Here is a 12779-nt window from a genome sequence, read left to right on the forward strand (position 1 = left end):
TGCGATATTTTTTTAATTTACTTTGTGTGCTTGTTTGTTTATCTGTCAGATTGACATTGCACAATTGATTTTTTTGTTTCATTTAATGGAATAAAAAGCATTTTTTTACATATAGGATTGTATTTTATCCCATCTCACAAAGGAAGGGTTAAAATTACACATTCACAAGGGATAAATAGATATAATGATTATTTTACACTTATTTTTCTCTCCTTAACCATGAAATAATTTTTCGTTTTTCAATGAGCAAATACATTAGATTGACCAAAATTATATCGGTGTGAAAACTTTACTTTCATGTTTATAAAACTGATAGTCAATTTATAAGCATGCTCTAATGTTATGGTAGGTTATTCCGAGGGAATAAAATACATGTTTTTAAATCATATATCTTATATAACTAATAAAGAGAGTAAAATGAGTGCGTTTGAAACCTTTGAGTCTTTCAGTAATACAATTGTTTTTTTTAAATTTTTGCGTATCTTCAAAAGAAAACTTTGTTCACCAATAACAAAAATTAGTATCTAATTTTTCAACAAATTGCACAAAAAAGTAATTAAAATCTTTTATTAGCATTTGTAAGGAGAAACACAAAACTTTCAATATATATATATGGTACTGTCAAAAATCAAAAGTATATAGATAATATTGTTGACCAAAAAATAACCATTCATACTGGTTCCTTTTTGCAAACATTGCAAAAAAATTGTAATTAAAAATGTTAATTTACAGTTAAAAAACCATTTGTTTCGAAAAAATTGTATATAGGCGTATGATGAAAATAAGAGAAAGAACAAAATAAAACAATAAAAATTTCTCTTAAATTTAAAAATAATTCATTTAAAAATCAATTTTAGGTTTCAAATCAGATATTTTAAATTCTTTTTATAGTTTTTTTTTTAATAAAATCTTTTTATATTTTAATACGACGTCCTTTTAATCGGTGTATAAACTATATGTAACTACGACCAGTAGATTTTTATACTCTTCATTTAAATTCAAATTTGAAGATTACATATACTCAAAATTATATTTTATACAACCTTATATAATATTAGTTTTATTCTCGTACAAGAATGGATGTTTGAAAGAAAATATTATAATATATAAACATAAAAAAATACTCTGGAACTATTACCTCTCTTTGTTCTCAAGAATAGTTCATAATATGTTCATGTTAAAAATCAAGTTGTTTTTTTTTGTGAGCTACAGCCTTTCAAGCCACATTAAACAAATACTTACAAAAATATTTATCCACCTTTGTAAACCTGCAATTATGTTTGTCAACTTTTTTGTAATATTTTTATAAAAATATAAACAAATTTTTAAAATTTTTCGAAAAACTTTTAATAAATTTATTTAATCTTTTAATACATATTATAAGGAGCATTTATAACTTATACCAGTTAACTAATACTATAGAAATATTAACTCCAACGATCGATGAATGTTATAACTTTATAGAGCTTGGTTTTTGAATTAAAATTAAATAGTTATTAAGTTTTTTTTGACGTATTATGACGCAAATACTTGTGGCTACATGGTTACTGCTACATATATATCTCTTAATTTTAATAGTTAGGCAGTTCTACAAAAAAAAACGAAACAATAAGTTGTGCAAAGTCAAACTGACAGATAAACAAACAGATCTACAGACTAAATTTCCATAAATTATTGAAAAATTAACTCCAAACAATGTCATGTACAATGTTTCGTAAATTATAGTTATGAAATAAATAAATGATTGCAGTAAAAAAAAAATTTCAGTGTCATTGAATAAACTCTATATTTTTTTCCAGATATATATCAATTTTTAATAATTCAATAATTTTTATTAAATGTTTGTGTAATTTTAAAGATAAACTTCAATAACCAATAACAAAACTATATGTAATTAATGTAAACATGGCTAAATTTTTTATACATTATTTTTTTATAATTATTTTATATTCACTGCTAGATTAATTTCGAGACCAAGGAATTGAATACATATACCTGCTCCAAGAATTTCGTTACATTGGCTTTAAAAACATTAATAAAATTTAATCTAGAAAAAGTAAGTTATTGGACTTATTAGAAGTCAATTTACAAAAATATGACAATAGAAGATTGCGTGCTTTTTGTAGTTATATTATAAACAGTGTTTATTTTATATTTTTCAAACTTGTCATCATTATACTTTTGTTTTTGAAAAGAGAAAAATAAGTATAAAATAATCATTAATCAATTACTGGATTTATTTTGTAAAATTTAAGTTAAGTAATTTCTTATGTTATTCTTTTCTTTTTATATATGCCACAAATATCTTTAAGTAATACAGTTGTTTTTATTTTTTGTAGGTTAACAACAGGAGAAATAAATTTTATGATCATTTGTTTTTTTGGCGTTGAAAGGCTGTAGCTCCACCCTTCCAAAAGAAAATAAAGTATTTTCGAAATTGTTTTATTAAATGTTTAAATAAAAATCCAACAACTGTTAAAAGATTTTAAACGTCGCTTTTTCAAAAATAATTAATTTTTTTGAACTTATTTTTATGAACTGCCCAAATAATTAAGGCTTTAAAAACTTATTTCATATTTTAACTAGTGAGATTATCCAGTGTTGCAGTATTTACAAGTCGATTAAAAGAAAACATTGATTTAAATAGAAAAATATGAAATTTACTTTACTTTTTTAATAGGGCGTGCAAACCTTTGGCTACAACCTTATTGCTTCATTTTTATTTTTTAAATTCAATATTTATGCAGTTTTACAAAAAATACCAGGAAAATTAAGCTGTGCAAAGTCAAACTGACTAAAAACTGTAAATTAACATTTTTAAAAACATATTTTTTGTATTATTTGCAAAAAGGAACCAGTACGGATAGTAATTTTTTTGACGACAATGTTCTCTTTATTTTTTTATTTTTTTTTTAAATACAAAATAAATATTGAACGTTTTGTGTTTCTCTTTACAAAAACTGATGAAGGATATGAATTACTTTTTTGTACAATTTTTTCAAAAATTTGTTTTAAGATTTCCTTTGCAAATGTCGATTTGGTAATTTCTTAAAAAATTAAAAAAATCTTGATTGCACTTGAATACTCGTGAATGCAAAGGTTTAACCCTCTTTTGGTGAATTATGATAAAATACACCCCAAGATGATAAAAAATAATATTTATTCCATTCAATCCAAATTTTTTGCAACAATTTTTAAAAACATTGTATTCAAAGGGAATGAAGTTATTTTAGTTTTGTGAAAAATTACTAATTCTACATTTGCTATATAGAATATTGTAATTTAAGTTTTTGAACAAACTGGACAATAAAGTAATTTTGATCCCTTTTTAGCATTTGTAAAGAGAAACACAAAACTTACAATATTACTTGCTGAAACCAAAAGTATAAAGATAATATTGTCGTCCATAAAATAACCATCGATAACTGGTTCATTTTTGAAAATCTTGCAAGAAATATGTTATTGAAAATTTTAAGTTACAGTTTTTAGTAAAAAAATGCATTGATTACTAATTTTTGTTATTGGAGAATAAAGTTTTCCTTTGAGTCACACATTAAAAGAAAAGTAGAGTAAAGGTAAAATTAATTTATTTAAATTTTACTAAAAAAATCGAGCAATCGATTGATGATTATTTTATACTTATTTTTCTCTTTTCAAGAATAAAAGAATAATGATGACAAGTTTCAAAAATAAAAAATAAACACTGTTTATTATATAACTACAAGAAGCACGCAATCTTAAATTGTCATATATTTTGTTAATCGATTTCTAATAAGATAAATACCGGGTACTTTTTCTTGATTAAATTTTAAAAATGTTTTTAAAGTCTATGTTACAAAATTCATGAATTACATTTATTTTTATTATTGGTTAATAAACCTTATCTTTAAAATTACACAAAAATCAAAAATATTGAATTATGAGAAATTGATATATATCTGAAAATAAATTTAATTATTGATATCATTAGTTTATAGAGTTTATTAAATGACAATGAAAAATTTGTTTTACAGCAATTGTTTATATTTTTCATAATTATGGTACCTGACATTGTTTGGAGTAAATTTTTCAATAATATATGGAAATTTAGTCTGTATGCCTGTTTGTTAATCTATCAGTTTGACTTAACACAACTCATTGTTTCGGTTCTTTTTAGCAGAACTGCGTAACTATAAAAATTAGGAAATAAAGATGTAGCAACGACCATCTAGCCAAAAAAAATTGTGTCATACTAAAAAAGAACAGTATATTTGATTAAAGCTATGTTTTTCTGTTAATCGACTTCTAATTGCTCCAATACCGGATATTCTGTCTAGTTAAAATATAATATAAGTTTTCAATGCCTTTGTTACGAAATTAATCGAGCAGTTAATATAAAATAATTCACAATTTTCTGATGTATTTAAAACATAACCAAGATCACATTAATCTGATTAATTTTTGTTATTGGTTAAGTGAGGTTATCTTTGAAATTACGCAAAAATTATAAATTATATTGGTCATATTTGTCCAGGCTATAAAATATTTGTTTACTTAAATTGAATTTTATTATTTATCCTGGTGGAGAATGATTACATTTATTTATAATTTTAATATACATTATATAGAGAATTTTGAACTTATAGAAGTTCATTATAGAACCCACACAATTAACTCTGTATTTATTATATAAGATATATATTTTTATAAAAATTTGCTTTTTTTGCTCAGGATAATCAATATGAATATCCAATATTAGTATTTCATGCACTTCACAAAAGAATAAATTTAGTCTTGTCCTTTTTTTAAATCTCTTTATATGAAACAACGTTAAATTCATTAAATTTAAATGAGCATTACATAAAAGCCTGTCTGTTGGAATATTTTTATTTATTTAATGATTCATACACATCTTTAGTTTATAGAGCTTATAAAATGACGTAGAGAAAACACTTTTACTACAATCATTAAATTATTTATTTATTATATATTATGACCGAAAGAACCAACAATGGTCATAGTTAATTTTTTATTAATTTATTGAAATTTAGTATGTCTTCTTGTTTGTTTATATGTCTGTTTTACTTTGCACAATTTATTTTTCCAGGAATGCAGCAACGAAAATCTACCAAGACGTCTTTAAGTCAAATTAAAAAAGAACTTAGAACTACATTTTAATTATATTAATTCAAAAAATTTATATTAATCTACTTGAAATCACTCGTATTCCGGTTATTTTTTCTAATTTAAATATTATGAAAAATTTCAAAGTCAATGTTACGAAATTAATCGAGCAGTATTAAAAAAACATACATATTTTTTTTATGTATTACAAATTAAACCAAGTTTAAATTAATATTATTAATTTTTGGTATTGATTAACAAAGTTTATTCAGAAATTACACAAAAAATTTAAAAAAAATATTGAATTATTAAAATTGATATATCGTTCAATATTAAATTTTGTGAAAATTGTTTAAATTTATTTGTACTTTGATTGAATATTATGAAGATCATTTTAAACTTATAAGAGTAAATTATACAACGCACTCATTTTAATCTCTTTATTAGTTATATAAGATATATTATACAAAAACGTGTATTTTATTCCCTCGGAATAACAAACCATAACATTAGAGCATGCATATAAATTGACTATCAGTTTTAGAAACATGTAAGTAAAGTTTTCACTCTGATATAATTTTGGTCAATCTGATGTATTTGCTCATTGAAAAACGAAAGATGATTTCATGGCTTTATAATATTTTAATATACCTATATTGACTTTAATTATCCCTCCTGGTGAAGATTGTCGAAATTTATTTATACTTCTGTTAAACATTATGAAGAGCATTATGAACTTTTATGAATAAATTATACAAAGCACTCATTTTTATTCTATCTATTAATTTTGGAAAGTATATGATATAAAAATATGTAAAAAATTTTTGTCATGATAACTAATTTGAATAACCAATATGCGTAATGAATGCATTTTTCGAAAGAATAAACATTTGTTGTACTTTTTCAAGTTTCTTTTTATAAAGTAACGTTTAATTCATTAAATTTAATATAGCAACAAATAAAAGTTAGTCTGTTGCACAAAAAAAATCAAATTTATCAATTTTTAAAAATAATGATTCATAGATATCATTAGTTTACAGAGTATATTAAATGACACTCAGAAATTATTTTTTCAACCTTCATTTATATATTTCATAATAATGTTTTACTAGCAAATGTACCTGCCATTGCATGGAGTTAATTTTTCATTATTTCATGGAAATTTAGTCTGTCTGCCTGTTTGTTTATCTATCAGTTTGACTTTGCGCAACTTATTTTTTTAGGATATTTTTTTATAGAACTACGTAACTATTAAATTGAAGAAATAAAAATGTAGCAATGAGAGTCAATTGTCTTGCGTCACATTAAAAATAGACTTCTAATAACTCCATTCTGGGACTCTCCCTAGTTTAAGTATTGTAGAAGTTTTTAAATCCTATGTTACAAAATTAATTAAGCAAGTTTATCTTTGAAATTACGCAAAAATTTAATGAAAACTATTAAATTATTACTCAAAGGTCTTAGTGGCATTTATAAAAATAAAATTAGAGTAACTGTTTAACTAATAAAAAAAATAAAAAAATTGTGAATCGACTTTTAATAATTCAAATGCTGGGTCCGTATCCTAATTTATTTAAAATAAACGTTTGTAAAAAATTAATCGATCCATCGACTAATGATTATTTTATTCTTAATTTTTTTCTTCGAAAATAAAAGAATAAATGTGACAGCTTTGAAAAATATCAAATTAACACTGTTTATAATACAACTACAAAAAGTGTGCAATCTTCAATTGTCATATTTTTTGTTAATCGACTTCTAATTAGTCCAGTAACGGATTTTTTTTTAGTTTAAATATTTTATAAGTTTTTTGAGCCTATGTTACGAAATAATTAGAGCAGTCAATACAAAAATTCTTTATCACATCAAATCAGTTTTGAATCGTTGGAACGTGGATCATTTATATGTCTATAACTAGAGTAGTAGCAAATATGATATAAAAGAATAACTTTATATTTTTGTATAATGGTGGATCTCAATTATGTCTTTTACAAATAATCTGTCAATTAAATATTAACTACTTCTAGTATATTGTATCATTCAAAGGCTAAAATTCTCATAAATGCTCAAGAAGTCTTCTCTTTTTCTTTTTTGAATTTGAATTGATATATAGTAAGAGAAGAAAAAATCTTTATGGATTTAAATGAAACTTTTTGAATAAAATACCAAATAAAAAACTTAATACTCCTATCCAAAAATATAATGGGTAGCCATAAATCTCATAATATACATATATAACGCATGTGTAAAAAGGGTTTGAGTGTTGATAGGATGTTTCATAATTTATGTCTTATTTATTCTTTACATCAAGTTTTCGTAATTTTTTTTCAAAAATAAATGTATTACATATGTTTAACTTTTTAAATTTATCAGATAACTTTATTACTTAACCAATTTTAAACCTGATATATAGTTTATACAAAAACTATTCGTTAACATTTGTCAAATCTAAATGATTATGTTGCTTAGAGTGTCGACACTAATTCATTACATATTTTTGTGAATCGTCAATGTCATTAACTTTGAAGTTAGAGGTTGTTTTTATTTGTGTTGCTTGGTTACAATTGCATAAATTATTTTTATAAACTTTTGAATGAATTAAAATTAGATAAATTTTGATCCATTTAATTTGATATTTATTTTATTGAATATCTTATATTCCAAATACTCCCTTTTTACTTAGCACAACAATAACTAACTTAAGAGCCAAAAATTGAATCTAATTTTAATAAAACTTTTATGAAAAAATTATATTTTTTTTTTTTTAAATAACATAATTGTACTGAAAAATGCTGTAAAGTAAACCATTAATCATTAATTGCATAAAATTGGTTTACAAGCTATAAGATTTTATTTAAACTAAATTTAATTTAATTTTCAATCCTAATGGAGATAATCTAAATTTATTTAGATTTTTGTTATATATTATGATAAACATTTTGAACTTTTACGAGTAAATTACACAATTCATGCATTTTACCCTCTTTATTGATTATATTATGTATATTATTGTAAAATATGCATTTTTTCATCTGGGGATCAACAGTCTTGATATAAACTTCCATTGCAATGAACTAGCTTTGGTATGAACGATTCTTCTGGTGTAAAGGGGATGTGTATGTATTCACAGGGGTGAACCTTACTGAAGCAAATTTGAATATCCTATATACGTATTGAATGCAAATCACTAAAGAATATTTTAAGGCTTGTACTTTTTTAAAGTCTCTTTTTATTATAGAGTTTATTAAATGACTTTGAAAAATGAATTTTACAACAATAATATATGTATATTTTATCAATCATTATGTTTGACCAGCGAATAAATCTGAGGATTTCTTGGAGTTAATTTTTCAATAATTTATAAAAATTAAGTCTCTGCCTGTTTTTTTATCGGTCAGTTTAACTTTGCACAACTTATTTTTCCGGGTATCTTTTTGTAACACTGCGTAACTATTAAATTGAATAAATAAAAATGTAGCAATGAGATTATAGCCAATTTTCTGTTCGTTATATTTAATATAGACTACTAATAACTCCTATGCTGGGTATTCTCTCTAGTTTAAATATTATAAAAATTTTTAAAGCCTATGTTACGAAATTAATCGAACAGTGATTATTAATTTTTGTTATTGGTTAACAAAGTTTTTTCTTTGAAATTACTCAAAAATTCAACAAAAACAATTGTATTACTTAAAGGTCTTTGTGGCATATATAAAAAGAAAAGAAGAGTAAATAAGAAATTAATTAACTTAAATTTTACAAAATAAATCGAGCAATCGATTAATGATTATTTTATACTTATAACTACAAAAAGTACGCAATCTTTTATTGTCATATTTTTTGTTAATTGACTTCTAATAAGTCCACTACCGAGTCCTTTTTCTGGATTAAATTTTATAAAAGTTTTTAAAGCCAATGTAACAAAATTCTTGGAGCAGGTATATGTATTCAATGCCTTGGTTACGAAATTAATCTAGCAGTGAATATAAAATGATAAAACAAAAAAAAACTTAGATGCTTTGAATACAATGCTTTCTAAAAGTTGTTGCAATTATTGTGGATTCAATGGAAAAACAAAACATTTTTTTACATCTTTGAGTGTATTTTATCCCAATTCACCGAGGGAGGGATAAACCTTCGTATTCACGAGGGATGAAAGACACAATGACTTTGTGTAATATACAATTATAAATATTGGGCTTATGCATTTTCAAGTCTTACAATTAAAAATTTATATATAATATTTTTTTTAAGTTTATTGTTAAAAAAATGACAAATATAATTATAAGTTAATAAATGGAGGGATAATTTTAATTAGCATTGGTATAATGTAGCGTTAAAGAGTTTTTGTTATAATAAATAATTTCAATAATCATAAATTGAAAGGATCAAAATGAGTGTTTTGTATAATTTACTCGTATAAGTTCAAAATGCCCTTCATAAAATTTAACAAAAGTCTAAATAAATTTAGACCATCTCCAATGATAGTTGAAATTTAATTTAGGTATATTAAAATATCTGAAAGGCATGAAATAATCGTTCGTTTTTCAATGCAAAAATAACATCAAATTGTGCAAAGTAATAACAGTCTGAAAACTTCACTTATATGTTTCTAAAACTGATAGTCCATTTATTAGCATACTATCACCCTCATTATTTTGACAAGATATATCTTTGAGAGATATATCAATTTTAATCATTCAAAAGTTTTCATTAAATTTTTGCATTATTTCAAAAATAAACTTTGTTAACCAATATCAAATTTGACAAATATAAGTGTAGGTTTACAAATAAAGAAATAACTTTTATAAGCATTTGTTTTATTTTGCATTGAAAGGCTGTAGCTCCCACCTTCCAAAAGAAAAATAGGTATTTTTGAAATTAATAGTCATATTAAGCCCTTATTAACTCTAATTTCTTGGAAAAAGCTTAAAATTGCGTTGTTTCTTTGTTCATATGCCTCAATACGTCCTCAAACTGCTATATATATTGATTAAAAGATGAATTTCAAATTAAAAGCAGAAAATTTTGATTTTTTTTTAAATATGCTTATTTTAAGCCCTTTATTGACTAATTTTTTAAAAAAAGCTTCAAATTGCGTTATTTTTTTTTGCTAAAACGCATAATAAGTCCTCAAAAGCTATATTTAATGATTAACAGACAAATTTCTAAGAAAATACACGAAATTTTGATTTTTTCAAAAAAATATGCTCATTTTAAGCCTTTTTGAGAGTTATTTCTTGGAAAAAAGTTTCAAATTGTGTTATTTCTTTGCTCAAAACGCCTCAATACGTCCTCAAACTGCTATATATATTGATTAAAAGACGAATTTTCAATTTAAAACACGAAATTTTGATTTTTTACAAAAAATATGCTCATTTAAGCTCATTTTTGACTAATTTCTTGAAAAAAGCTTCAAATTGCGTTATTTTTTTGTTAAAACGCATAATACGTCCCCGAAATGCTACATTTAATGATTGAAAGACAAATTCCCAATTAAAAACACGAAATTTTGATTTTTTACAGAATATATGCCCATTTTAAGTCATTTTTTAGACTAATTTCTTTAAAAAAGCTTCAAATTTCGTTGTTTCTTTGCTAAAACGACTCACTTTGTCCTCAAAGTGCACTTTGTAATGATTAAAAGACGGATTTCCAATTAATAACACAAAATTTTGATTTTACAAAAAATATAGTCATTATAAACCCTTTTTGACTCAAATTTCTTGAAAAAAAGCTTCCAGCTTGAAGTTCAAAGTTTAAAGATCCTGTAGAGATAGGAAATCCGCTCGAGAGTTTTCTACTGACGGAATCCAAAATAATTGAGGGTGTATCCATTTGTTTAGTAGTTGATACCATGTATTCACTGCTAGATCCAACGTATGTTTGAGATGTAACCCTTTGAGTCTCTTAAAATAAGAAAGAACCGTCGTATTATCAGTAAAGGTGGCAATAGTTGAGTTTATAGGGATATGTTTAATAGCGAAGCATATTGCTAGCAATTCCAAGTAATTAATATGGTAAAGGGATTCTGTGATTGACCATATCCCTTGAAATTGTTGTCCTGTAGAAAAACTGATGTCCCAGCCGGAATAGGATACATCTGTATATATTTCAAAATCAGGGGGAAAAGGGGTATATATACATATTGAGGCATTTAGATCGGCCCACCATTTTAGTTAATTACGAGCATCTTCCGAAGTAGGAATACCCTTAAAATGAGGAGCCTTGCGTGATCCTTCATTTGCACTACGTTGAATAGCTCTATTATAGAGAGGAGTAATAAAAATGGCCGGGCGAACACTCAAAAAGACCCATTTTATTTTGAAATTCATGTAATGAAAGGAAATGTGATTTCATTAATTGTTTACTCTAGTTTTTAACTTTACTGTTTGTCTGGTGGGAGAATGACCCGACTTTCAGCGGTATCCCATATAAAGTCCAAATTTTCAATTTGTTTAGATGGCAAAACATAATTTTTTTTTTAATTGATATTGAGACCTAGATATGAGCACAGAGTTGCCACGGTACAAGTATCTAGCAGGGTAGAGTCGTTATCCGAAGTCTGAATAATAAAATTGTCCTGATAAATACTGCAAACGATGTTCAATTGATAAGATAAGATAAGTAATAAAAAGTTTTAGTAACTTTGTAAATACGCGAGGGGCGGATGTGAGTCCAAAGCATAAAACGTTAAATTCATAAGAAATATAATTGAACTTACAACAAAAGAATTTTCGATAGTTCGAGTCGATAAGGAAAGAATGGTATGTGTTTTCTAGGTCAATAGAAGACAAAAAATGATATAAAGACGTAGCAGTTTCCATTTCAAATTTGCTGATTACAAATGTATTTATTCAAGGCTTTAACATTAATAATAATGATGGCAATAGCAAAAATACTAGAGTATACTTCTGGATCTGTAGCTGAGGTACTATTGATATAGCCCCATATCAGTATCCCTTGTTGATTAGCCATATAACTCTCCCGAGGTTCACGTTGTCCCTCATCTTGATCAGCCTCAACAGGATCTATATTGACCTACTATATATTCTATTGTTATTGTTATTATATGGTTGTGTATAGATTTTATTTTTCTTTGTAATATAAGTAATATATTGGAGTATGTCAGTCTTTGTATTTTTAAGTGATGATTTATGACGTAAAGGGGCCGGTTTAATGTTGAGTTGAAACAGAAGCTGTTATTTGATAGGTTCATAATAATGAGTAACGTATAAATAGAGGTCATCTCATCATGTGCATAGTCATCCTTATAAAAAATATAAGTAACTTTGTAGTAGCCTTTTCCACAATTGCAATTAGCTTGAATAGAAAAGGACCCTACCACTGCGGATGTTTGGACGGGTTTTCACAATAAGAGATATTTCATGGGGATCACACCTTATGGATTAAATGACAATAGTTTGGAACGTCCTTCTTTTTTGTTGAAATGCAAGTTTTTTGAGGGAAGTCATATCTACGACAGAGTGCAGCTATTTTAATATCACATAGTATTTTATTCGATACTGAATTATAATATTTCTTAGTAATATGTTATTAAAAATAAAATTTTAGCAAGTCCTTTAATGTCGATGTCAGCTGAAAGAATTTTATAAAATTTTGATAGTTTATAGACAAAACCCTACAGTTTTCCCCATCATACCTTTAATTTACCG

This window comes from Lepeophtheirus salmonis, chromosome W, assembly GCF_016086655.4.
Source record: "Lepeophtheirus salmonis chromosome W, UVic_Lsal_1.4, whole genome shotgun sequence".
In the NCBI taxonomy this organism is placed as follows: Eukaryota; Metazoa; Arthropoda; class Copepoda; order Siphonostomatoida; family Caligidae; genus Lepeophtheirus; species Lepeophtheirus salmonis.